Source organism: Capsicum annuum, chromosome 7 (assembly GCF_002878395.1).
Source record: "Capsicum annuum cultivar UCD-10X-F1 chromosome 7, UCD10Xv1.1, whole genome shotgun sequence".
Taxonomy (NCBI): Eukaryota; Viridiplantae; Streptophyta; class Magnoliopsida; order Solanales; family Solanaceae; genus Capsicum; species Capsicum annuum.
In genome coordinates, this window is record NC_061117.1 from 147,414,141 (window position 1) to 147,429,299 (window position 15,159).

A 15,159-nucleotide genomic window follows, 5' to 3' on the forward strand; every position below is an offset into this window, starting at 1 on the left:
ATCCCTGAGATTTGTCAACAAATCCGATGCTTTGTAGCCATGTTGAGCAATGTCCAACAACCCATCTATTTTTTCCTTACATTTGTTGGTTTTACTGCTTGCCTTGGATTTTTTGTGGGGTGTTTCGTATGCGATAGGTGGTTCTTCTGGATGATTGCATCTCAAACCCGTCACTATAGAAAACTCTTGCAAGCCAAAAAAATCGGCATGCCACAGTAGTTAATCCAGATTTCATCCATCTTTTTTTGCCCCCTTCTCCAAATCTTTATCATTCCCCATGTACTTGATCTTGTGCTTGAGAAGATCATATACTATCCTCATTTGGAAATAGGAAGGGGGCTCCTCGGGTAGCTCAAGAAAGCGTCCAAAGCAACTCCTCTTAAAAAGTTCGTCTATGTTTTCCTTCCTCATAATTTTCCTACAATAATTAAAATGTTTCCCCAACTGACATTTAAGTACAAGTTCACCAGTTAGTTTTGTAACAGGGTCATCTATCGGCATCACAACTTAAAACCTGTCAATACTAATAGTTTTGACAGTATCATGCTGGGATGTCGATATTAATTCATACCCCATTGGTGATCCACTAGCATCATGTTGATGATCATCCTTTTTCTCACTCTCTAATTCCTTCTTTTTCTCACTTCCATTTTCTTCATCACCATCTACAGACCTTTGTCCATCTCTATCAATGTTGTTTTCATATCTCTTCTTAGCTTCACTTTTCTCTTACTGAGATTGTTCAGGAAGCTCCTTCGAATCCCTCTGTACTGTAGCCTTTGTTGTTGTGTGGTTAGTTGATCCACTTTAACCTTCTTTTCTTTTGGGAGACATGTTTTACCTACAAATAACAGAAAAACAAAATTTATATTATAATTTATATATGCATAAATCTTTAAAAAATACATTACAAATACCACCAATACCGACACACCAACAACCACCACCAACCAAAGCCACAAACACCACGAATACCAACACTACCGACAGCTACCACAAACACCACCAACCAATGCCACCACAAACACCACCAATCAATGCCACCAATAGCCACTACAAGTGTCACCGCGATGACCACCACCAACAACAACAACACCATCCAACAATATAACGATAGTCAATGAAACACTACGATAGAAACTAGGGTTCTCTCAAGTTCTTCCTATGATTTTACCATCAAAACTCAAAATTGTAAACCCATTCTCAAAGATAATACAACTAAAAGTTTTATTTTTCATAATTAACTTAAAAGCTCTTATTTTTTAGAAAAAATAATAAATATAGAACTCTTATCGAACTATGTTACCTATGAAGACGGAGAAAACGACTGATACAAGCAAGAATAAAGTAAAAAATAACACTTATGTGGTCGAAAATGAGAAGAAAATTAATCTGTTGTGATGGGTTGAGAAATTTATTGAGTAGTTGTTGTCTGTTCTGTATTGTTGAGAAATAGAAAAGAGCGAGAACTCAAGATTTAAAATGCTGAAATGTTTTTCTCGCAAATGGATGATTTGTATGGATTGATTTGTATTTTGAAAAAGAATGATAAGTTTTAAAAATATTAATTTGGTCCGAATTGATTTTAATTATCTTTTAAAATTATAAAAGATATGCATAATTTTTAACCCTCTCATCACGCAATTGTCAAAAGACTCAATTAAAGTTGTAGTTGACCCTATGAACTCATCCATGGTCCTAGATTAATCAATTTAGGTATTAGTTGAATAACTCAATTGAAATTGTATAAAAATAAATGTTCAACTTGTTGCATCAGATTACACATCTGTTGTAAATTATCAATCAAATTAAGTTATTTATTGCAACAGATTACCCATCTATTATCAAAAATATTAAGTCATCTATTGCGATAGATTACTCATCTATTATAAATTATCAAATAGATTAAGTTATTTATCGCAATAGATTACCCATCTGTTATAAATTATTAAATAGACGCTTCTATCTGTTATAGTTGACCTTATGAGAACTCATCCCTAGTCCTAGATTAATTAATTAAGGTATTAGTTGAACATATAAGGTAATACTAATTGGTTTAGCTCAGAGTGATCGATCGACGACTCTAGTCGGGAGGAACGCACTACCGTCTCATCATACAATTGCCAAAAGACTCAATTGAACTTGTAGTTGACCCTATGAGAACTCACCCCTGGTCTTAGATTAACCAATTTAGGTATTAGTCTAACATATGAACTCAATTGAAATTGTATAAAAATAAATGTTCAACCTGTTGTAATAGATTAACCATCTATTGTAAATTATCAAATAGATTAGATCATTTGTTGTAATAGATTAACTATTTATTATAAATTATCAAAAAGATTAAGTCATTTATTGCAACATATTGCTCATCTATTGTAAAATATCAAATAGATTAAGTCATATGTTGTGGCAGATTACCTATCTGTTATAAATTATCAAAAAGATTAAGTCATCTATTGTGACAAATTACCCATCTGTTGTAAATTATCAAATAGGCATTGTCATCTATTGTAGTTGACCCCACGAAAACTCACCCCTAGCCTTAGATTAATCAATTAAGGTATTAGTTGAACATATGGGATAATAAGAATTAGTTCATCTCAGAGTAATCGATCGATGACTCTGGCCAGGAGAAACACAATACTGTCTCATCATGCAATTGCCAAAAGACTCAATTGAAGTTGTAGTTGACCCTATGAAAACTCACCCTAGTTCTAGATTAATCAATTAAGGTATTAGTTAAATATATGAGGTAATAAGAATTGGTTTATCTCAGAGTGATCGATCGACGACTCTGGTTAGGAGGAACGTAATACCGCCTCATCATAAAATTGCTAAAAGACTTAATTGAAGTTGTAATTTACTCTATGAGAACTCACCCCTAGTCCTAGATTAATCAATTATGGTATTAGTTGAACATATGAGATAATAAGAATCGGTTCAACTCAGAGTGATTGATCGATGACCCTAGTCGGGAGGAATGTAATACCGTCTCATCATGCAATTGCAAAAAGACCCAATTAATATTGTAGTTGACCCTATGAGAATCATCCCTGGTCCTAGATTAATCAATTAAGGTATTAGTTGAACACATTAGGTAATAAGAATCAGTTCAGCTAGAGTGATCAATCGATGACTCTGGTCAGGAGGAACGCAATACCTTCTCATCATGCAATTGCCAAAAGACTCAATTGAAGTTGTAGTTGACCCCATGAGAACTCGTTCATGGTCCTAGATTAATAAATTAAGGTATTATTTGAACACATGAGGTAATAAGAATCGATTCTGCTTAGAGTGATCGATCGACGACTCTGGTCGGGAGGAATGCAATATCATCTCATTATGAAATTACCAAAAAACTCAATTGAAGTTGTAGTTGACCCTATGAGAACTCACACTTAGTTCTAGATTAATCAATTAAGGTATTAGTCTAACATATGAACTCAATTGAAATTGTATAAAAACAAATGTTCAATCTGTTGCAACAAATATCTTTCTATTGGATATAATCAAACAGATTAAGTCATCTATTGTAACATATTACTTATCTATTGTAAATTATCAAACAAATTAAGTTATTTGTTGCGACAGATTATCAATTTGTTGTAAATTATCAAATCGATTAAGTCATCTATTATAACAGATTATCCATCTATTGTAAATTATCAAATAGGCATTTCCATCTGTTGTAGTTGACCCTATGATAACTCACCCCTAGCCCTAGATTAATCAATTAAAGTATTAGTTAAACATACAAGGTAATAAGAATCGATTCAACTCAGAGTGATCGATCGATGACTCTGCTCGGGAGGAACACAATACCGTCTCATCATACAATTGCCAAAAGACTTAATTGAAGTTATAGTTGACCCTATGAGAACTCGTCCCTAGTCCTAGATTAATCAATTAAGGTATTAGTTGAACACATCAGGTAATAATAATCGGTTCAGCTTAGAGAGATCGGTCGACGACTTTGGTCGGGAGGAATACAATATCATCTCATTATGCAATTGTCAAAAGACTCAATTGAAGTTGTAGTTGACTCTATAAGAACTCTCCCCTGGTCCTAGATTAATCAATTAAGGTATTAGTCTAACATATGAACTCAATTAATATTGTATAAAACAAATGTTCAATCTGTTGCAACAAATGTCTTTTCTGTTGGATATAATCAAATAGATTAAGTCATCTGTTGCAACATATTACTCATCTATTGTCAATTATCAAATAGGCACTGCCATCTATTATGACAGATGATCGATCTTTGGAAATATTCAAACAGAAATTGTCGTCTGTTGCAAAGTATGACTTTAATGTTTTAAGATCCCTTTTTTAAAGCAATTTAGGTATTTCCCGTCTGAGATAAAAAAAGATAAAATACTAAGGAGGTATAAAATATTACTTGAATAACTCAAAAATCTCCTCAGTGAGTAGTCTTATCTGGTTTTTTCAACTTCACCGTCTCCTCGTGCCCCTCAAAAGTTATTAATGAATATCTAAAACCCATATCTACTCCCTCCATTTCATTTTAGTTGACCCTCTTTCTAAAAATATTTGTTTCAATTTAGTTGTCCCAATGATGAAATCAAGAAAATTTTAATATATTCTTCCAATAATACCCTTATCATTAAATGACTAAATGATTTGTATATATTCAAATATTATATTTTCAAAGCATAATTAATAAGGCTAATTTGGTAAAATAAACCCCTAATAAATATTATTCTTAATGGATGTGTCAAGTCTATAGGGGCCAACTCAACTAATATGAAACGGAGGGAGTAGAATACTCTCTCCTTAAGCCATGAACTCGAGATGAGAAACTCCACCCATCTCTCTCTTTTTTATTCTCAATTCTCTTTCTTTTCTTTTTTTCTTCTCTTCTTTCGGATGAGGATCCTTTCGGATCTCAACCGATCAATATCTTTTCTCGACTGAACTGGATGTTCTGATCCCTTTGCTTTTTTGACATTCCAGGTATGGCTCACTATTGCTCTTTCATCTCGTCTTCTTCTTTGTATGTCATTTAAATTAGATATTTATATCTGTTGTGATTAATGATCTGTCCATTATCATTTTTCTATTTATTAAGAAAATTGAAGGAAAGTTGACTTTTAAGTCTTGAATGAACGAACTGTTATTTTTATTAAAATATGAAAAAAAAGTCATATGTTGGGAGAACTTAAAAAGCCTTGTTGTCAGTACAGGTTTTTTATGTCTTTTGTTTGTTACTTTGGCAGTGCTGTTGTTGGGGGTGGTGGTCGTGTTGGAACATATGGTGTTTGTATTATTGATGGTGTTAGAACATATGGTACTGTTTCTTTGTTGTTGATGATGTTGGTGGTGGTGTTACAATAGTTTCCTCAACTGTTGTAGCTGATGAATCAGCTGTTGGAACAGACTGAGGAACTGTTTAAAGAAAATCAAACCAGTAGCAAGGCTGGTTTGATTTATTCCAACAAATGACCCATCTGTTGCAACACGTCATCCATCTGTTGCAACAAATGACTCATTGGTTGAATAGATGGGTAATCTATTGTATCATATTGGTCATCTATTGATTCACTCAATTTTGTGTTACCCTTTTGTACAAACGGAGCAACTCTTTGAAAAAATCAAATAGTAACAATGATGGTTTGATTTATTCAAACAGATGAACCATCTATTGTAATATGCCATCTATCTGTTGTAATATATGCCTCATCGATTGAACAGATGGGTAATTTGTCACATTAGATTGTTCATCTGTTGATTCACTCAATTTTGTGTTACTCTTTTGTAATGTTCTTTTTATTCTTCTTTTGTTTGGCATCAAATGTATTTTTCTTGTTTACGATAAAAGAAAGTAAAACTAGATCCACTTTTGCCCAACCAACATTAAAGGCTAGAGTAAAGATGGGTTCGGAGAAATAAGCTGCTTACAGATGGAACCACTTCATATGTGGGGGGTATGTATTACTGATCAACCTATCATGAAAACACACAGCAAGTACAATGATTTTGTGAATGTTTGTTGTTTACCTATTAGGCGTTAATCCTTCAAATAAGATATGGCATTTTATAGTTAAGATTGTTAGGTTCGAACTGGTAAGGCTAAGGGACTAAGTAGGTGGTGTGATACCTTGTTATAATTTAATGATGATTTATGCTCATGTTCTTGTGTCAAGTTTGGGAAAGGGTTTAAGTTTTTGGCGGCAGTGTAAATATCTAATAGTGATTGGACCAATTTTAATGATGCAATGGACTTCTTTAAAGACCTCCGAAGCCTCGCACTGCAGCAAACAATAATGGAACCAATAGAAATTCCCCTGGTCAAATATATATGGATAGGTTGCTGGAGGAGACTATTATACAGCAGAAGGTGCTTGGGATAATACCTGTGCAAGAAGGGGGAGGTTGAAAAGGCCATATATCATCTCAGACCTTGTTTAAGAGGAAATACAGGGTAGGAAGAAAAGTGTAGCAAAATTGGCTGATGAAATTGACATGAAAAATGAAAAAACTGGATGTGCTGTGCATGTGAAAGTGTATCCAAAAATGAAAATCCGGCAGTCATCAAAGAAAAAAAGAATGGTCAAGAGTAATAGAGCTGGTCACTTTTCTAGAGACTATAACAAGCGAGCGTGGCCTCAATGAAGACCAACAAAATACAGGACCAAAACTCTAAGGAAGCAGCTTCGAGAGAACGGAAGGTGGTAAGATTGTCGGTCAGAATTGAAACCTAAACTAACTACTACTGAATTAAAAATTATGAATCAAGCCAAGGTGGCAATTTCTCAAGTTAAACTTGCATCCCGTGCCTCATGTTTATGGCTCTGGTCAGGTCAAAGGCAGTGGAAACAACAAGGCATGGGATTTCTTCCCAACTTTAGAACTTTTTGTTTCTACTGCCATTGACCTAATCATAACCACAAACGAAAGGCATGGCATGCAAGTTAGACTTCAAAAATTGACGCCTTGGCTTCCCTTATTTTTAATTCAGGAGTTGTTGGTTCAGGTTTTAATTCTGACCGACAATCTTACCAATTTCCTGTGCTCGTAAAACTTCTTCCTTAGAGTTTTGGTCCTGCACTTTGTGAGAGTCTTCATTGAGGCTACGCTCGATAGTTGCATTCTCTAGCAAAGTATCCAGCTCTAGTCCTGTTGGCCATTTTTTTTCTTCAACGACTGATGGTTTTTATATTTGGATACACTTCCACATTTGAAGCTCGTTTAGTTTTTTCATTTCTCATGTCAATTTCATTGGCCAGATTCGCTAGAAGTTCCTTACTTTCTTCTCTGTGTTTCCTCTTAAACAAGGTCTGAGATGATATATGGCCTTCTCCACCTTCCCCTTTCTGCACAGGTATTCTGCCAAGCACCTTCTGCTGTATAAAAGTTTCCTCTAGCAATCCTTCAGTATAAATTTAGACCAGGAGAATTTCTATTGGTTCCATCATTGTTTACTACAGTGCGAGGCTTCAGAGGCCTTTCAAGAAGCCCATTGCGCCATTAAAATTGATCCAATCAATATTGGATATTTACACTGCTGCCAAGAACTTGAATCCTTCCCTAAACTTGACACAAAAATATGAGATTAAACCATCATTAAATTATAACGGGGTATCAACACCACCATCTTGGAACCCTTCGGCCTTATCAGTTCGTACATATCAAACTAAACTATATAATGCAGGATTTTGTTTGAAGGATCAATGTTTAATCGGTAAAAAACTGCATTCACAAAATTATTGCACTTTATGTGTGTTTCTCACGGTAGCCTGATCAATAATATACATAACTCCAACGCATAAAAGTGGATCCATTACATGCACCTTATTCTTCCTACCCCATTAGGACATATTAGACAGTGTTGTTTATTCATTTATACGTATGTGATGACTATTACAAAAGAGATGTGAAGAGTCGCAACTTTTTATCTTAACACATTCAAAATAGTTGATAAATCAAAATCTCCATTTATTGCTACAGATGAATCATTTGTTGGAAGAAATCAAAATGTCTCCTCCAACATATGGTCCATCTTTTACAACTTTCGCAACAAATAATCTATATGTTGCAATAAATCTGTTGTGACAGACCAGACAGTGTTTATTCATCTGCACGTATGTGATGATTATTAAAAAAGAGGTAAAGAGTCGTGACTTTTTATTTAACACATTCAAAACAACTGATGAACTGAATTCTCCATCTGTTGCAATTAATGAATTAGCTATTACAAAAAATTAAAACATCTCCTTTAACAGATAGTCCATCTGTCACAACAGATAATACATATATTGCAACAGATGTCTAACCTGTTGTACATACAAACCATCGGTTACAATAGATGGTAAATCTATTTTGACAGACCATCTGTTGTACATTCAGACCATCTGTTACAACAGATGTTAAATCTGTTACGACAGATGGATGATCTATTGCAATAGATTAATAATACCGGTTGTTATCAAGTCTTAAACTATTTTGAAAAGGTGAGAAGTATTAATGTAAAAGAAAAAATTGTGACTTTTCACAAAAAATAAAAATACCACTAGTTTGAATATAATTAATACAATGGAGCTGAACAGACGTGCCTTTTGTGCTAAACAGACGTACCTTTTGTCGTTACACATTCAGATTCAATCCTCCATAAATAGGTCCCTCCTTAATCTTCATTCTGCTAAACTTTATTTATTTCTTGCATTTTTTCTTTTTGTGTGACATCTTCAAAGAGAATATTCCTTTCTCGTTGAGGTAAGTTTTTTTTTGGTGTAAATCTACCAGTTTGTAGTATATGTTGTATTACATTTGAACTCTTTTCTTTAAATTTGTCAATTCATGCGTGTTCTAGATATGATTGATCCTGTTTGGGACGTTGCTATTTTGTGCGGCACAGTGCGGGAACTTCAGAGGCAGGTTAATGACCTGCAGAGGGAGTTGGTCGCCGTGAGAGCGACAATGTTCAGAGAGATACAGAGGTTGATGAGGGCCCTGCTTCTGCGAGTTGATTGGCTGGTTGTCATTAATGATGATGATAATAATAATAATAATTAGAATGTATTTTTCTTTTAGCATATGTATTTTTATTTTTCTATATCGGATCTATACCTAATATATTTTATTTTTCATTTAATGAAAATTTTATTTTAGTTGACTTTGACTTTTAAATTTTTATTCTGTATATTTCTTTTAAACATACATGTTAACATGTCGACGGTTGGAGGTAAGGAGCAATTTTGAATCCAGTAGCAATAACAATTTTGGCTTTTAAGTTCTTTCAACAGATGGACCATGTGTTGGAACAGATTGGTCATTGGTTGGGTTTCTGTCAATAGATTATCCATCTGTTGCAACAGATTTGTCATCTGTTGGAGGAAAATATTCCAGTTTGACAGAGTTGTGTCGTGTTCTTCCATCTAATGTCCATCTTTTGCCACAGATGGTTAATCTATTGAGAATAATTGTGGTCTGTTGTATTATTTAGTTCATGTTTTGCCTCTTTTTATTGATGCACAAGTTATTATAAAAGGTATTTTATATATAATAAATGATAACATTACGTTCACAACAATGAGTTAAATATATAAAAATCCACAACAAACAACACAAGTTTCTGCAATTACAATGATCATAGTGGATTATGATCTGGGCATGTAGCTCTTTTATGGCCAACGCGCTTACAGACGGAGCACTTATTTCTTCTTGATGAAAATGATTCTCCGACTTCGTGCCTCCTCTTATATGACTTTCTTCCCGATTTGATAGTGCTTGGATCAATATATGAAGGAGGTATTAATCTCCCTAAAAGCTCTACAGGAACAACCCAAGCTTCTTCGGGAGGCACCAGAGTAATATGCCCACTATATGTCATTTCATATTTTTTCACCGAATAATATTGAGAGAAGTTCTCGTAAACTTTAGGTCCATATTTTGGACCGTATTGAGCTTGAAGCGTTGTCATGGCATGTGGACAGGGTATTTTGTCTAAGTCAAAAACTCTGTACGTACAAGACCTTGTTTGAAGATCGACCGTGGCAACATCACCATGATTGGTGATATTGAATTTGTAATCTGCTATTTTATGAGATAATAACCTATTCCCCAAACTGATGTTCGTTGATATTATTTTTTTAATTTCGAGAACAAATCGGGTTCTTTTTGGGCCCTTGAACTGCATACATCTTTCGTTAAAAAATCAGCCATACTTTTTATTTATTACTTCAAACATAACCTTGATGGAAAATTCTCTTTCATCGCCAAACAATGAATTCACTTATTCAGCTATGTTTAATGTCATAATATTGTACATATACAAAAGAATCACTTAGTACGACATCATACTAAACTTGTAACTCAAACAAGACATTAAATTGATAAGAATGTACCTATCTGCCAGATAGAATACCTGATCTATCTCTCAAAACTGACAGGTATAAGAAGTTCTGCTACCTTGGGATTCACATCTGTTATTTGATTGAAATGGTCTAAAAATTCCTCTCTACTATATGCTTTAGCTGCTCTATAAAAAAGGATCACAACCTTTTCGTTGTGATAGTTGGTCCGAATGTTCTCTCCAAGATGCCTGATACAACAACCAAAGTAAGCTGAAGTGAAGAAAATTAAACCCACCTTTGGAATACTTGGATGCCTATTCGAAACAAAACACAACTCTTCGATATATTTGACGCAGCTTTGCAGTTGTTAAAAAAATTCATTAGAGGTATCACATTCCTTATCTGCTACATAAAAAGCGACAGAAAAGATATGATTCTATGCATCCTGTTCCACCGCCGCTAGCAGAACTTCATTATACCTGCTCCTCAAGAAGGTACTGTCGACAGCTATACCTTTTCTCAAATATCAAAAACCGTGAATCCAAGCACCATAGGATACAAAAAAGTACGTGAACCTTCCGTTTTCATTAACACACAATGCCGTCTTACTTTCGGGATTTGTGGACTCAATCATGTAACAGTATATATCCAGGACTGCATACCCATGTTCGTGTGTCCCCCTAACCAAGTCCTTGGCAATCCCCATAGCCGTATATATCTTCCGATAACTGACCAGTACACCCAATTTCGTAAGGAGTTGACTGGCCATAACCCTTGTAGAAGAGCCTATGACATCTGGGAAACAACTCTTGAATATTCACCGAGGACCTTTGTCGTAGCGTGAGAGTTTTGGCTTGAGATGTGCTCCGAACCACATGTGTGATCCTTTTTATGTTTATGAATGACGAATCTGTCAGAACTTACGTACTTCACCACTCTTAACCACCACTTGTAGTTTGGATTAGCACATTTGTGCTAAAGACACAACTCGAATTAATGACCTTCTTTATTCTGAAATCTTTTTTCAACCAAGAAATAAATAAAGTGGTAGATAGTTCATTTTTGTCCTTGAATGACATTCCTTTGAAAAAGACGGTTCCGTCGTCTTGAAGGTTGCCAGGTTGTGTCGATCAAGAAGAACTGTACACCATATCGGTTGCATCAACGGGCGTAGGTGTTTGATCATCATCTGGAATATTCATGTCTAGATCATCCAACCTATCATCAAAGATGTCTTATTGTTGTTTTTCTTCCACGTTCTGGTTCTCATTCTCTCTCTTCTTTTTAACCACGTACACCCTAACACCGGCCTGGATGAATCACTAAGATAACCACGCAACCGAACCTGATCGGTTATCTTGAAAGACAGTACCCTTTGATTTTCAAAGGAGCTGTGTATGTAGCTGATGATGAGTTCTTTCGGTTGAAAATTCAATCCACAATAGGTGATGATTAAGTTCACAGAATCATCATACGGAACATCACTTTGGACTTTCATTGCTATCGTCTCTACCATTTCATCCTTTTTCCAATGCCATACATATCGATTGCTCTTCTCGATCCATTGACTATGACAATCCACCCCTATTGTTATTGATCCCTCCATTAGTGGTACTTAAATAAAGTCATTTGTTAAAATAAGTTAATAGTGATTTCATAGTGCCGTAAATAAATCCCAACAGATGTGTAATCAGTCGCAATAGATTACTTACCTGTTGGGATTTATGTTACGCTCCTGAAGTTGATTTCAACAAATGAGTCATCTGTTGTAACAAGTGAATCATATGATGCAAGAGACTATATATCCGTGCAACAGATGAAGCACCTGTTGGGATTGATGTTACAGTACTGAGGCACCTTTGAAGTTGATTCCAACAGATGAGTGACATATTGTAATAGATAATTAACCTGTTGTGACAGATGACTTACCTGTTGCAACAGATGACGATCTGTTGGAATCGAGGTCAGGTTCTATCGCAACAGGTTACTAATATGTTGGAACAGATATTTACCGTTTGTTGGAATTGAGTTCAAATTTTGTTGCAACAGGTTAATAATCTGTTGCAACAAATATTTACCCTGTTGTAACATACAACACGTCTGTTGGAATCTAGTTCAGGTTCTGTTGCAACAGGTTACTAATCTGTTGCAACAGTTTTTTATCATGTTGTACCAGATAACTATCTGTTGCAATAGATGGGTCATATATTGCAACAGATGACCCATCTGTTCGATTCATGTTACGACACTATAGAACTATAAACATGAATCCAATATATGAGTCTTCCATTGAAACAGATCTGTTTAAACAGATGGCTCATATATTGTGTTCATGTTCGCGTGCTATCTATTGTTGAAAAATAGCACAATAACAGTTACCGAGATGACAAATTCAACTAAAAATCATAATTTGACTTATCAAAGTCTCCTATGAAGTAATGCTAAAGTGGAAAGTGATGTACGAACAATATTTGACCTAACAAATTGGTCAAATAGCAACAACAGCGGTAACAACAACAACAACAACAACAATGGCCAACAAGAAGAAGATGAAGATGATAATAAAGTAGAAGATGATGATAATTAAGCAGAAGATGATGAATAAAGCAGCAGCAATAATGAACAACAAAAATTGTTAAGAGAGAGAAAACAACAATGGATGAGAAGAGAGAGAGAAAGGCACCTTTTTTCCTCCGTTTTCCGTTATATTAGGTAAACATTTGGATCAAAGTGTAAATTTAAAAATCTTTGGGCTATTCTCAAACTTATCCAACTTTCTTAATCCATAATAAAGTAATTGTCACATCCACTCAATTATTAAGACTGGTGTCACCTACATCTTATTTTAAAAATCTTTTGTCACCTACAGCCCAAAGCCCCTAGATACCTTGTTATTTGATGAATATAGTAAATACTCTCTTCATTCAGATTTATCTGTTGCATTTTGACTTGACATACTAAGAAAATAATGATTGGTATATTGACTTTAATGAACATATTATTCTCTACTTATTGATGTTTAGGAATAATTATTGAAAAATAATTTGGAGAATAAGTAAGTAATGTTAAGAGTAAAACATGAAAAAAAAAATCGTCCTATAGTGATTTGTCAAAAATGATAAATAAAAATAAAATTAAATTAGAAAAATATTATAGGAGGACAAAAAAGATATTCATAGACAGTAAGAATATTCATTTATAGTAAATGACTTCATAATTGTTGACGGTAATAATGCTCCTATATAAAATACTAAATAATTGTTACAACGGAAAAAAGAAAGTTAAGAAGGTTTATTTGAAATAACTATTTCAGTGAATGAGAAAAAATTAATTAGATATACTGATATTGGGATATTTCAAACAAGGAAATGCAAAATCTAATATAGTATTATTTTTTGCAAATAATGTTATTTGTAATTACGTGTTTACCGACTCTTAAAATTTCTTATGCAAGCTTTAAAAAAATTGATGTACTAACATTACACTACCAAAAGTATGAGGCCTTTATTTTGATATATTTTTCTGTTTTGTCTTTTTTATGATATATTCCTTTTTATATGATACTAGAGGTGAATGACCCGTGTTAGTACGGGCCCGACATTATAAATATTTTTTAGCATTAAAATTTGATATTAATAAGATACAAACATAAATGTACATTTATTTAATTAAATATTATTAACTCTAATATATAAATGACTTATAATAATTAATTAGAAATAATATAATAAAAAAATATTATTATTTATAATATATAAATGACTTATAACTAATTAGGGCTAATATAGTTAATCACGGAGCAATTAGGGGTTATAGGCAGGCATGTCGTCCATTTTTTTAATTAAATTTTTTTTAATACATAAATAACTTATAATAATTAATTAGGGATGATATAGTAAAATCACGATTAAAGCAACTGAAACAAACGTCATAAATAACTATTTTTTAAATTAAATATTATTAATTCTAATATATAAATGACTTATAATAATTAAGTAGGGGTAATATAAGAAAAATATTATTAATTCTAATATATAAATGACTTATAATAATTAATTAGGGGTAATATAGTAAATCACGGAGCAATTAGAGGTAATATAGGCAGTCATGTCATCTATTTTTAATTAAATATTATTAATTTTTTAATACATAAATGACTTATAATAATTAATTAGGGATGATATAGTAAAATCACGGTTAAAGTAGTTGAAACAAACGTCATAAATATCTATTTTTTAATTAAATATTATTAATTCTAATATATAAATGACTTATAATAATTAATTAGGGGTAATATAATAAAAAATATTATTAATTCTAATATATCAATGACTTATAATAATTAATTAGGGGTAATTTAGTAAATCATGAAGTAATTAGGGTAATATAGTAAATGACGAAGCAGTGATCGAAATCAAATGACTTATAATAATTAATTAGGGGTAATATAGTAAATCACGGAGCAATTAGAGGTAATATAGGCAGTCATGTCATCTATTTTTAATTAAATATTATTAATTTTTTAATACATAAATGACTTATAATAATTAATTAGGGATGATATAGTAAAATCACGGTTAAAGTAGTTGAAACAAACGTCATAAATATCTATTTTTTAATTAAATATTATTAATTCTAATATATAAATGACTTATAATAATTAATTAGGGGTAATATAATAAAAAATATTATTAATTCTAATATATCAATGACTTATAATAATTAATTAGGGGTAATTTAGTAAATCATGAAGTAATTAGGGTAATATAGTAAATGACGAAGCAGTGATCGAAATCAAATGACTTATAATAATTAATTAGGGGTAATATAGTAAAAAAAT